Source organism: Hydra viridissima, unplaced genomic scaffold (assembly GCF_058129835.1).
Source record: "Hydra viridissima isolate aposymbiotic clone 2 unplaced genomic scaffold, HvirCarnegie_v1 scaffold_5, whole genome shotgun sequence".
NCBI classification, from domain to species: Eukaryota; Metazoa; Cnidaria; class Hydrozoa; order Anthoathecata; family Hydridae; genus Hydra; species Hydra viridissima.
This window is the reverse complement of record NW_028324304.1, coordinates 20,083,036-20,095,492: the sequence shown is the minus strand read 5'-3', so window position 1 is coordinate 20,095,492 and position 12,457 is coordinate 20,083,036.

Genomic DNA, 12,457 nt, shown 5'->3' with positions numbered 1-12,457 from the left:
AGTTCACAATGTTTATGATTGGGAACAACTTCTACTATATCCAAAGATTGTTCAATGGTATCTGCTTGTTTAAGCACTCCTTCAACATAATCACCTTTTCTTTTATTACAAAGTCTTGAACATGGTGTCAATGGAGCCATTATATAATGGGAACAATCGGTTTTGTATAATAGTATCTTAAACTTTCAATGTGAGCACGTTCTTCTTCTGGTATATCTAAAAACTGTTTAGATGCTACTATTGTCCTATAATGAGATGTATAATATTTTTCTCTTTCGTTTTGTTGTAAATATTCAAAATCTTCTTCCCTTATAATATGTGGTATAGACATTACATTTTCCATAGATAAAAACCCGTCATTATCAATTAATTTATTTGTTCTCAATAAATCCATGTCTTTCAATAAATTTCTATTAGCATTGTTTTGGATAACATCTTTTTTAAAAATATCGCTTTTTACTTCTTTTTCAGGTAATTTAAATGTGCTATTGAGTCTATACAAATCATTATTTTTTTCAACTTTGTCAGCAAATTTGACATCTTTTTTTAATAATTTTTTGGCTGTTTCATCGCAATAAGGCAAAAATTGATATTTTAAAAAGTTATTAAACGGTATTAAAACAGTTTCTGTCAAAGGTCCGTCCAATAGAGATTTTGCTGATGGAAAGTTACTTTCCAAAATAGCACTTATATCATTTAAATGAAAGTATTTGTTATATTTAAAAAATTCGTTATTGTACAATAAATATAAAAAAAAAGCATTCCAAGGTCCGCAACTGGATGTATTTGCTTGTTGATATTGTAGTTTGTTGTATAAAATGGTGATGTTTTGTATGTTGTTCATTTTTCCGTAATTAGATACAAAATTTGAAAACCATCTAAATTCTTTAAAATGAGGAATCATACCGTCTAAGTCTTGAAGTTTTTCGGTAGCATATAATTCATTGTAATTGATAAAAATTTTACCAATATTTTGGTTGTAAAAATCTACAGAAGCTGATTCAAATAATTGAGCGTTATTTATAAAACAATGTGGTATTTGAGTCAAAACACTATCTTGTCCAAAACTGTCAAAACAAAAAAAGGTGGTCAAATCAATTTTAATTAAAGCTCTCCAATGTTCACCGTTTTCATGTGAACTTTCGTTATTATAAATTAAAAATCTACCATCTGATATACATTGTAAACATACGTTGTAAAAATCTAATTTCTTAAAAATTTCATCAAATCCAAATATACCAACAAAATAAGGTTTAAAAATGGGATTATTTACAAAAAAATTTTTTAACGTAACATCAGTAGTCATATTTTTTTAAAATAATTTAATTCTTAAATATAAATTCTACAAAGATAGACAACACAGTATGAATAAAATTGACAATAAATTTATTATTATCTTCTTCTTCTACTGTTTTTTTAAGAAAAGAAAATGTTCTTTTAAGCGTATTATTTTTTATAATTGATTCCAATTTAGAAATAATTCCCAACATGTTTGGTTTTACAATTTCTTGTACAAAATCTTCCACAATGCCGTCAGTTTGATCACCTTCTATGATCGGATAAATAGGTTCACCTTTTTCGTTTACTTTTGTTGGTAGACATGGTATTTTTTCAGGTCTATTATATTTCATTTTCATCATGATGTATTTCACATTAAGTAAATAAGTTTCCACGATATGATAAATGTAATTGACATAGGGTTTATCGATAAAATCTTTCTGCAATCTTTCATGGTGCGTTTCACACACTTTTGTTGTACTCAAGTATTTGGACATGATTTCATTTTTAGTAAATTTTTTCATTTCTTTTTCATTCACCCAACTAAATTTAGAATCTAGTATCATTTGCAATACTTCTGATAATTGTTCTTCTTCTTTATCTTGTGGAAGCACTCTACCGTTAAAAGACGTCCAATCATTTTTTTCACATAAACTTTCCAGAGTACAAAATATACAATGATTGTTTTCTTTTAATATTGAAACATATTCTGGATTACTTTTATCTGGTAATACAATTTCTTGTTGTACAAATGTTAAAAAATCTTGATTTTCCATTTTTGGATGTTCAACTTACTAACTCTTTTTATCTAAAGTTATAAAACAATGAAAAAACTTAGATTAAGTATCACTTTTTATATCGCTATTTTTTAATGGTGTCTTTTTTCAAATAATAATCTTGTTTTAAATTGACATAAACTTATTACATTTTGTAATGTTAACATATTTTAAAAGGGTGTAATTATTCCAAATTCATAATATATTACTAAACAGGTTATTCATAATGAGGAAAGTTTCGTATTGGATCAAAAAATCCACGTCCACGAGCTTTCAAATAATTCTTTTTAGCTAAATGACAGTTTTGTTTTTCTACGATGTTTCCTTTTGAAATCATTTAAAAACCCTTGTCCTTTAAATTGTTTGATGTTAGGCAAATAAGACATGGCCTTTCCGCGATATTTTCTTTTAATATAACGTCGTTTCATGATTCATAAAAAACAACTAAATATTTTGTTTATGTCAACTTTTATATTTGTCTATATTTATCAGGATTATAAGCTAAATTTTGTTTTAAACCTAATCCTACTTCTATAACAGACGCTGGCACCATACTATAAATAGAAACGTAGCCTGTAAAAGCTTCTCTAAATTCCAAAACAATTCTAAAACTGTTGCTGCCATTTACTACAGTGGGCGGTTTATCGGTAACAAAATTACTGTCACTGGTACAATCAATAGCTATCATTTGATCTAAATTATAATTTTCGCTAAAATATTGTTCCATACTATGAATAAAAGTGTTATCTTCTTTATCCAAAATATTACTATAATTATCCATATTTAAAGTGGAAGGTCCATTCCCTTTACAAAAACTGACATGCATTTGCCAAAGCCTTAATTTATCAAAATTGTTATTTAAATCCCACGTCACTGCTGTACCGCCAGCACTTACAAATGACCTTCTGAAATTTTCAAACGTAATTTTAGATAATACAAACGGTGCTAATTCTCTAGGTGAAAAACATAACTTGTCTAAATGATCTGCTTCAAATTTGTTTAAACATGATATGAGAATACAATGAGGTACGTTTTCTGAAGTTTTATTGTTAGCCATGTTGATAGTCAAAGTGGTGGTAGCTTGATCTACTGGAAGATGCATTCTTTCAAAATAAGGAAATATATTTTGAGTATACATGTCATTGCTTTTGTTAGACATTATGTATTTGGTTTTATTATTAGCCCAAGAAGGTTGAATTCTATAAATATTAGCATAAATACATGGCTCTAAAATAACCACTCCAGCGTTAGCAAAAGCGGTTTTATCTGCATCTACTATTGGTCTGACAAATTCCAAAATTTGATTCATATCGTTTTCTATTGTAAATTCTAATATAATGGTTTTATTTTTTCCTAAAAAATCTCCAATTTGAAATATTTCAGGACATAACTCAGCTAATGGTACAACAAAATTTATTCCAGTAGTAAAAATAGTATTATCTGTAAAAAAATTTGTTCTTAATCTTGCAGCATAATCAGGTATATTTTCAATAGCCGTATTGGCGGCTTTCACTAAATCATTTTGTCCTCTAGCTCTAGATTCTGCTACTGAAACAAATCTAGTCATGGGAGCAAGAGGAGAATAAGTATTTACTGTTCCAAAATATCGATTTAAAAACACATTTTTTTGATGAATAGAATAATTTTTTTTAGCTTGTTCGGCTTTAAATCTATTCCATATTCGATCTGTAACAAAATTATTGCATGGATTAGCGTTATTGACAGCTTCGTTAAAAAAAACTTTCATCCCTTTAAATAAATGAAAAATAAAATTTTCACACAAATTAATTTTAGGTAAAAAATTAAGATCAGCACTTCCAGCTGCTACATCAAATAACGTTTTTGGACTTAATTTCATATTTTTAACCAATTGCAATTTAAAACATAAAATAAAATCTTTTGGAATAATAAAGTCTGTAGGTTCAATTTTAAATCTTATTCTTTGTGTGAAATCAGTATTTAAATCAGGTGTAAATTTTTGAATGTCGGTATGTATAATTAAATCTTGTGGTATTGATTTTTTAAAACCAGGATATATATCTGATAAATTTAATTTTTGTTTTTCAGATAAATTGCCATTTACAGAGTCTGTTAATAAGTTACTGTCTTCTTCAGCTTGTTGTATCACTTGTTCAATAGTGACAGGATCACTAGATGTATATCTAGTGTTGTCACCTCCTCTTTGTTGAAACATGTTTTAGTAATTATAAAAACTAAAAATTTTAAAATGATATTTATTATTAACAACATAACTATTTACATTTTTTTTATTTTATTCTTCAGCCGATTCAGATTCTTCTTTTGCATAAGGCATTTTGTTAAATTGAACGTCTTTTAAAGCTTTTTCATACCCTTTTTCAAACAACTCTTTCCTTTTTTTTTTGGGGATTTTTTTTACAACATGATCAGGTTTTTTTTTAAACTGTTGAAATTGCGTCAAGTTTTGAATACTTCTTTGTTGAAAAATACAATCTTTACACATTCCATTAATAGCATCTACAGCGTTTACTAACAATAAACAATTGACACAAACGTGTTGTTTCATTTCCAAAGGATTAATTTTGTTTTTTTTATTTTTTTTTTTTACAGGTAGCATTTTTTCTTCATTTTCACTACTTTCATCGCTAGTAGTGTCGTTGTCTTTTGGTTTTCTTTTTTCTATTTTTTTATGACTTTTTTTCTGATCGTATAAATTTTTATATTCCTCAATTTGTTTCATTTTATCTTCAAGAAGTTTGTTCCATTGTTGTTGTAAATGTTCGTATTCTTTTTTAGTAGAATATTGATTTAAATTTTCAGCTACATTTTGTAAAGCTTTTTTTAAATGTGTTTGTTGTTGTTCCAATTTATCAAAATGGTTATTGGTTGTCGTGTTTTTATCAACTCTGTTCAAGTTATATCTTGCAAACATGTTTCTTCCTTTCATTTTTAATTATAAACTAATATTGTCCATCACAACAATGCTATAAAAGATTTTATATCGTTTAAAAAATAAAATGGTTCATTTCTGTTTTTATACATCTTAGGAAACTATAAAATGAATTTTAAAAGTAGGGTTAAAATAATTGACATCGGTAGTACTAAATTTTAATAACTCCATTTTTGAATTAAAAAACGAACACTTGAAATTGCTCAAATCTTCAATGTCATTAAATTCAAAATATCTTAATTTTCCAGCAAAATTAGGTTTGAAATCTTTTAATAAATCTACGTTTATAACGCTTTGATTTCCGGTCATGTATTCTTGAACGTTAAAAATACATACTATGCCGTCTTCAAATTTATTATTAATGACTACATCACATTTTTGAGCTTGTTCAAACTTAACCAGTACATACATATCTGTATTGGATCCATAATTCAAAGCGTTTACATTTAAATTTTGAATTTCTGTAACTACACCTATCAATTTTTTCCTGTATTTGTTATTTTTACTACCTAAAGATTTTATTTCACTAACAATGTCATATTTCATAGATAAGGTAAAAGGGTTTGTTTCGGTTGTCAAATAATTTTCATTCCGATACAAATATAAAACGGTATAATTTCCATTAAATTTTTCCATGGGTTCGTAAATATAGAGTAAAACGTTTCTTAAAGGTAAACTGCTATCCCAATGAGTAATAATGTTATTATTATTGTCCACTTGATAAAAATAATCGTTTTGAAAGTTCTTACATTCAAAAGTTAATTTTGATATGTCATTTTTGGTTAATATTCCTTTATATTGATTTTTCCACGTATAATATAAATCTGTATAATTCTCCGTTTTCTTAGGTATGTAGGCTGTGGTATATAGCGATACGGTTTTTTCGTTGGAGTAGGTAGGTTTTATTTGATCGTTGTAAATATGAGCAAAATTATGATCGTATAAATCGTAGAGTAACCCTCCAAAAGAAGGCGGACTAATCACTGCGTTATACAGGTTCTCATTGACATTGGTATTTATAACGTCTGTTGATGGAAAAAAATAATTTTGTTTTTGATAATAAAAAAGTTGCACATTTTCATGATATTGATTTTTTTCTATTCCAAAAAACGGTAATTTAAACATAGATTGGTCATTATTTGCAACGTTAATATCTTTATAAACATCAACAGGTGTGTTGGTCATATGTTTAAATTTTTGTTGAGTAGAACCGTAAATAACCACATTTTTTATATACACTCCATTATTGTCATGCCAAGGATCACCTAAATAACATTTCATGTTAGTAAAACCAGAGCTATGTGTTGTAGCAAGAGTAGCTGTATATCCGGCGACATTAATATTGACGGTATAATTTGTAACACTTTTTACTTTTTCGTAGTAAAAAGTATAATATTGGTTAAAATTAATATTTAAACTGCTAGGATTCCAATATAAATCAACTAAATATAAACTATTGCTATTTGGGTTTACCCAAATCCCAGGGACTCTCATTGAATCCGTACTAGTCGTGAAATGACATAGGTTTATATAATTACTATGTTGTCGTGTAACCATAAATTCAAAATATATAAAAAATTCGTCGCTCAATAGAGGTAAAGTTCCAATGAGATTATTATTGTTACATAATATATTTACATTTTTAGGTGAAAATATTTTGTTTTCAGTAGAATTAAAACGACATAAATTTTGTCTAGCGTGAGATAAAAAGGATAAATTTTTTAATTGAATAAATTGATTCAAATTTGAATTTCCAATATATACCTTGATGTTGGAGTAAGTAGTATTATATATACTTCTTCTAAATACATTACCTTTACTTTCAATAGAAGCTGTAACATAATATTGATTATCACTCCAATTAAATTGCCTACTTAAGGTAAAGGTATACCAAGTATTCAATGATACATTAAACAAATTGCTATCCATCTCCGGAGTTTTCAGATAAAAGTTTGTAGTGTTATTGGGTAAGTATAAAGATAAAATAGTAGAATCATTTGATGTTAATGAAAAAATAGTACCATATCTGGGATTTAAGGCTATTAATTGATATTGAAATGAAATAGAATATTCAGCTGATAATAACGGAATTTCACCAATGAACATATCAGGTAAAGGAATAAATATCTCATCAGTTAAACTATAAATATGATTTGAATTTTCCGTAACAAAAATACGTTTGGGAGAATTGTTATTGATATAACTGGAACTATTATTAGATGACATAGCTTGATTTATTATTCTTGGTATTTGTAGTTGATAGGTAGGAAACATAATTTCTTTTTGTTTAAACCAAGGTAGTGGTAGAGTGGTAATATTTAAACCGTTTAATGAAAATTCATAACTATATCCCTTCCATCCGGTGTTTGGGATAGGTAAAGTCATTTGATGTAATCCAAACAAAAAATCTTGCGGTCTAAAATATGGAAACATACTTGGACTTATAGGTTTTAAAAATTTGGTATTATTTAAAAAAGTGACTGTCTGAGTGTCTGTAAAAGAATATTTATTTTTTACATAAACAAACAACAGTTCTTGTAGATAGGGAAATAATACATTGATTTTGTTTTCTATCCATGTAGAAGTCAATAAAAAATCTGTCACATTGTTGACTCCAAAACAAGATTCATAAATAGAACACAAGAATAATTCCAAATTTTTAGGATTACTGTCGTCTAAAACTGTTTTAGGAGCGATATCATAACCAATGGATAATGTTGGATTGGTAAAATTTTGCATTTGAATAAACATTTTTGTTTGTTGATTAAAAAACACTTTTTTCATAAAATGAACCAATTGCCACGGTAAAAACGTTTGTCTTTTGATGTTATCCACCCAATTATCTGTACCCAAATAATTTTGCAAAAAAATTTTGACGTTTACGGTAAGGACTTCGCCTTCATTAGATATAGTTCCAGGTTCAATTTTTATCACCATCATTGGAAATTTTCTAGAAGCTTTTAAATTTATATTTCGATCCGGATCAATGACGTCTAATATATTACTATCGGTAGGGTTGTTGTTATGTTTAACAAAAATAAGAAAAGGTGTATTAGTGATGGTTGATATACTGTTTGTAATCCATTGATTTAAATTATTCTTGGTTTGATATGTTACTCTTCCCCATTCATGTAAATTATTGTATAACGTATCGTTATTATTATAGGTAAAATGGATCAGCGGTGTAAAATCAAAAACGCTATGTTTTAAGGCTGTACTAAATAAATCAATGTTCGGAAAAAATCCAAAATGACTGACGGTCGATTCGCTCATTTCGTTTGTCACGCTTAGATTGAATTGAGGTAAAACATATTTTTGATTTAAATCGTCTGACTTAAAGTACCAAGCCCAGTTATTCACATTATTTTTAATAGACAATTGTATTTTATTTAAAAATGAATTTTGTTGATTGGAAACAAAATTCAAGTCAAACAATTCGTTATTGTCATTATTATTAAATATTTGCGAAAAGACGTAATTATTTTGCTGATGAAACAATGAATTCATGTTCATTTTAAACAAAGAAAGCAATTTTTCATTTTTAACATCGCTTTTGGATAACGTTTGAATAATATCTCCATAAGTGAGGTAGTTGTTGGTTGTTTTGTTTACAAGGCGTACTTTTTTAGTTAACATACCATAATTTCCAAACAATGAATCATTATTAAAAAAAGTCAATCCATTAAGAGTAGAAGTTAATTTTCCTGAATTGTTATTGAGGTCTTGCAATATTTCAAAACTTTCCAACCCGTTTTCAGTCCATAAATTGTTGTATAGGGTTTCATTTCTAGAATCTAATACCACCGATTCTGTGATTAAATTAAATTCAATAAATTGCGATAAGATACTAGAGTCATAATTGTTATTATAAATATTATCATCATTAAATTGTTGAACGCTGTCTACCAATGTTTGCGGTTTAACAGTTAAAGAGACCATGTTGGTAGGTATATCCATAGAAGCTAAATGAATCACTGAATTAGGTTGAAATTTAACAGCTTCCCCATTTTTGGAAACTAAAGGTAACGAGAATAAATTAAAAATGTTATTATTTAATGGACTCTCGTTTCCATTAGCCTTAATTTCTGGATAAAAATAAACATATTGAAAAAATTTATCCGTTAAAATATCATCTAAAAACAATTCGTTGTTCATGTTTCTATTTTCGATAAAAAATGAGTTTTATAATGAACAGGGTTTTGATAATAAACGTTTGATTCTTTTTCGTTTAACGGTAATAAATCTTCTCGACGTACCCAAATATTTTCTTGACCGTCTTTAATTAAGTATTTGTAAATAGGCGCGTAATCGTTTGCCACAATATTCTTTCGTTTTTTTATTTTTATAATGGTTACTTTTTTATCCGTATCCCAATAGGGTAATTGTCTTGTAGAAGACTTACTAAACAACTCTGAAGCGACTGGTTTAAATCGTCGTAAATAACAATTCATGCCTACTTTTAAGGGTTTATACGGTTTTAATTTATAATTTTTGCTTTCTTTTTCAATTCGAGAAATGTTGTTGCTGTTAAAATTATTTTTTCTTTTAGCTGAAAAAGAATATCTATCCAACATCCTTAAAGCTTGAGCGTCCATAGAGTTACCATCTAAATCGTTAGCGTTTAGACCGTTTTGTTTAATTTTTTCGTTAAAAAAAGTTTCCATTTCCGATAAATAAAAATCCCAATTTTTTTCTTTTAATTTGTTATTATTTTGTTGCCATTTTCGAAGGTACATTTTCAGTCGTCCAATGACACTTTCAGCTAAATAAGCTTTTCCGTAATTTTTAGATTTATAATGAACAATGTTATTTTCTTTACACCATATTTTAAAAGCTTTATTAAAAAATTCACCTCCTCCGTCCGTTTGAAGATATATGGGTTTGTTTTTATCTCTCTCGATGACACTAAATAAAATATCAAAAGCGTTTAATGTCGATGTTTCGTTTTTTAATTTCATAGCTGTTAAATAAATTTTTCCGCTTACACCGTCGACTAAAACCAAACAATATTTAGGTCTATATTTCATTTGATCTTTATTAAAAGATCGCATATCGGCAATATCGGCTTGAAAATAAGTTTTTGGATCTGAATATCGTGTTCGATGTGTCTCGTAAGAGTATGGTTTTCTAGGAGCTTGTTTTTTATCAAAAACGTCAACTTGAGATGACGATATTTTTTCATCTGTAGTTTGACTCCATTCTTTTATCATTAATTTAATGTTAGGATAATTTAATGTTTTATTGATAAATTCCAATTGAGACCATAAAATTTTATCATCGTTGTTTTTTCTTTTGTTATGGTATAAAGAAATGAGTTTTAAAATTTTAGATTTGGATTTAACACCAAATAAAACACTTTTTTCATTTTGAGAATATTTTTCAATTAAATCATCAATATTGTTTTTTAAGTTATTCATTTTTGATAATATTTTTTATTTTTTTTGTTTACTTTTATTTTTATTTTTCTTTTTTTTAGGTGTACTCGCTTGAACTAAATTTTGTAAAAGTGAATTGGGATTTAAAGGTGTAAACGAAGTGCTAGGTTGATTAATAGAATCAGTTGATATAGATTTATCGCCCTTGTTGTTTTTGATACTGTCATTGCTTACTCTTGTAAATTCATTCAAATCAAAAGTCGAATCTAGTTCTTCTTTGATATCGTTTGGTTTAATATCTGGAGTGTCTACTAAATTCATTAATTTTGTAGGTGTTAATACTTCGTTAGCTCTTTTTCTAGTTTTGATAACGTTCGGTTTTGAAACTTTGTATCCGTCTGGATAAGCGTTTCCCTTAAATAAATTTTGAATAAAATAATGAACATCTTTTTCGGTTGATTCAAAAAGAAATATAGCTTGATAATTATTAAAAATGTTTTGTAAATTTTTTATGTTACTGCTATAAATGCTTTTTAAAATCATAAAAAGTTCCAAATTTGATTTTAATCGAAGATAATCTTCGTCAATGTCATAATTAAAATCTAATATTTCAAATATTTTTGTTTGAGTTGGAGTATTATTAATAACTTCTACAGTGTCAACCCATATTTTTTTAGAGTCATCTTCGGGCAATAGCGGCAACTGACCAGCTGAAAAAAAAGCTTGGAGTACTATTCGCATCATGATTTCACCTACATTAAAACTATTTTCTAAAACAGCTGCGTCATAATCTCTTTGGATCAAATTCAGAAATTCGCTATCTACAACAAAGTGTCTATATTTTTCTATGTAGTCATTCATATAATCGTTATGTTTTGTAAATAACTGTGCTAATTGAATGAGGTTTTTTTTTAACGGTTCATTACTATGAATTTTGATCCATTCGCTTACTCTTTCCCCATGACTTTCGTCCACATCTAAAGTGTTGGATAAAAAACTTTCTGTTTGAAGTAAAGAACTATTGGTAGCTACAGCTAAATCGTTAGCTGTAGCTGTGGATAATTTGTTGGTGTTTCTGAATTTGACGTTTGCTTTTAAAATATAGTTCCAATATTTAGCAAAAGTTAAAAATTGAACTTGTTCTTTATCGGCTAAAATATAATTTTGATGAAATTTAAGAGAATCGGTAATTAATTTAAAAAAATTATCAGCGTTATTGATAAACAAGGTGTCACCCTCTATAATATCAAAATTAGTGTTGGTGACATTAAGAACCACATCTTCCAAGTTTTCGTTGACGTCAATGACTTTGTTGTCATAGACGATGCAAATTTTGGCAAATCTCAAGTTGTTAGGAGCTTGTTTAAATTGAAACACTTTTAACATAAAATTCAATTGACCCATATGACGGCTAGTCGTTCTATCACACATGTTTTCAATAAAATACTTTAAACTAAAATTTTCGTTCACTTTCGGATAAAAGGATAACGTTTTTTGCAACCACGAGTTATTGACTATATCGTATACTTTTAAAAAATCAATGATGGGATGAATAACATAACTAACTTTATTTTCGACTTGTATGTTAGACCTTAATTGCGATGAATAAATGGACAATAAATTTCCATACTGGGACGGTTCACCAGTGGATGGGTTATTCATTTGATAATCTTTGTTGCTTCTGAATCGCATTAAAGCTTCATTGGTATTTCGTTGGTTTACATCGCTGTTAAATTCATCGATTTTATTGGCTTGTATAATTTGTCGAAAAGCGTGTACATCATGATTGACGTTTTGATATAGATTATATTGATTTTCAGGTAATAAAGTAGAATCTATATCTCCTTCCAATACTGTCTGTAAAGTGAAGGTTTTTTGTAATTCGTTTTGAAAACTTAATTCAGCATTAATGCTATGTTGTGTTTGTTCACTAGCTTCATCCATTAACAATAACGATTTGGGTAATAAATCTTCATTACCAAAGTTGAAACTAGTGTTTCTGTCTGATTTGAGTTGTTGTTCTTCTGTTTCATTAGACTGATATTGGTCAATTTCTTTAAGCAATTTAGCGTCGCTAAGGGCATTTTTTTTTAGCAAGA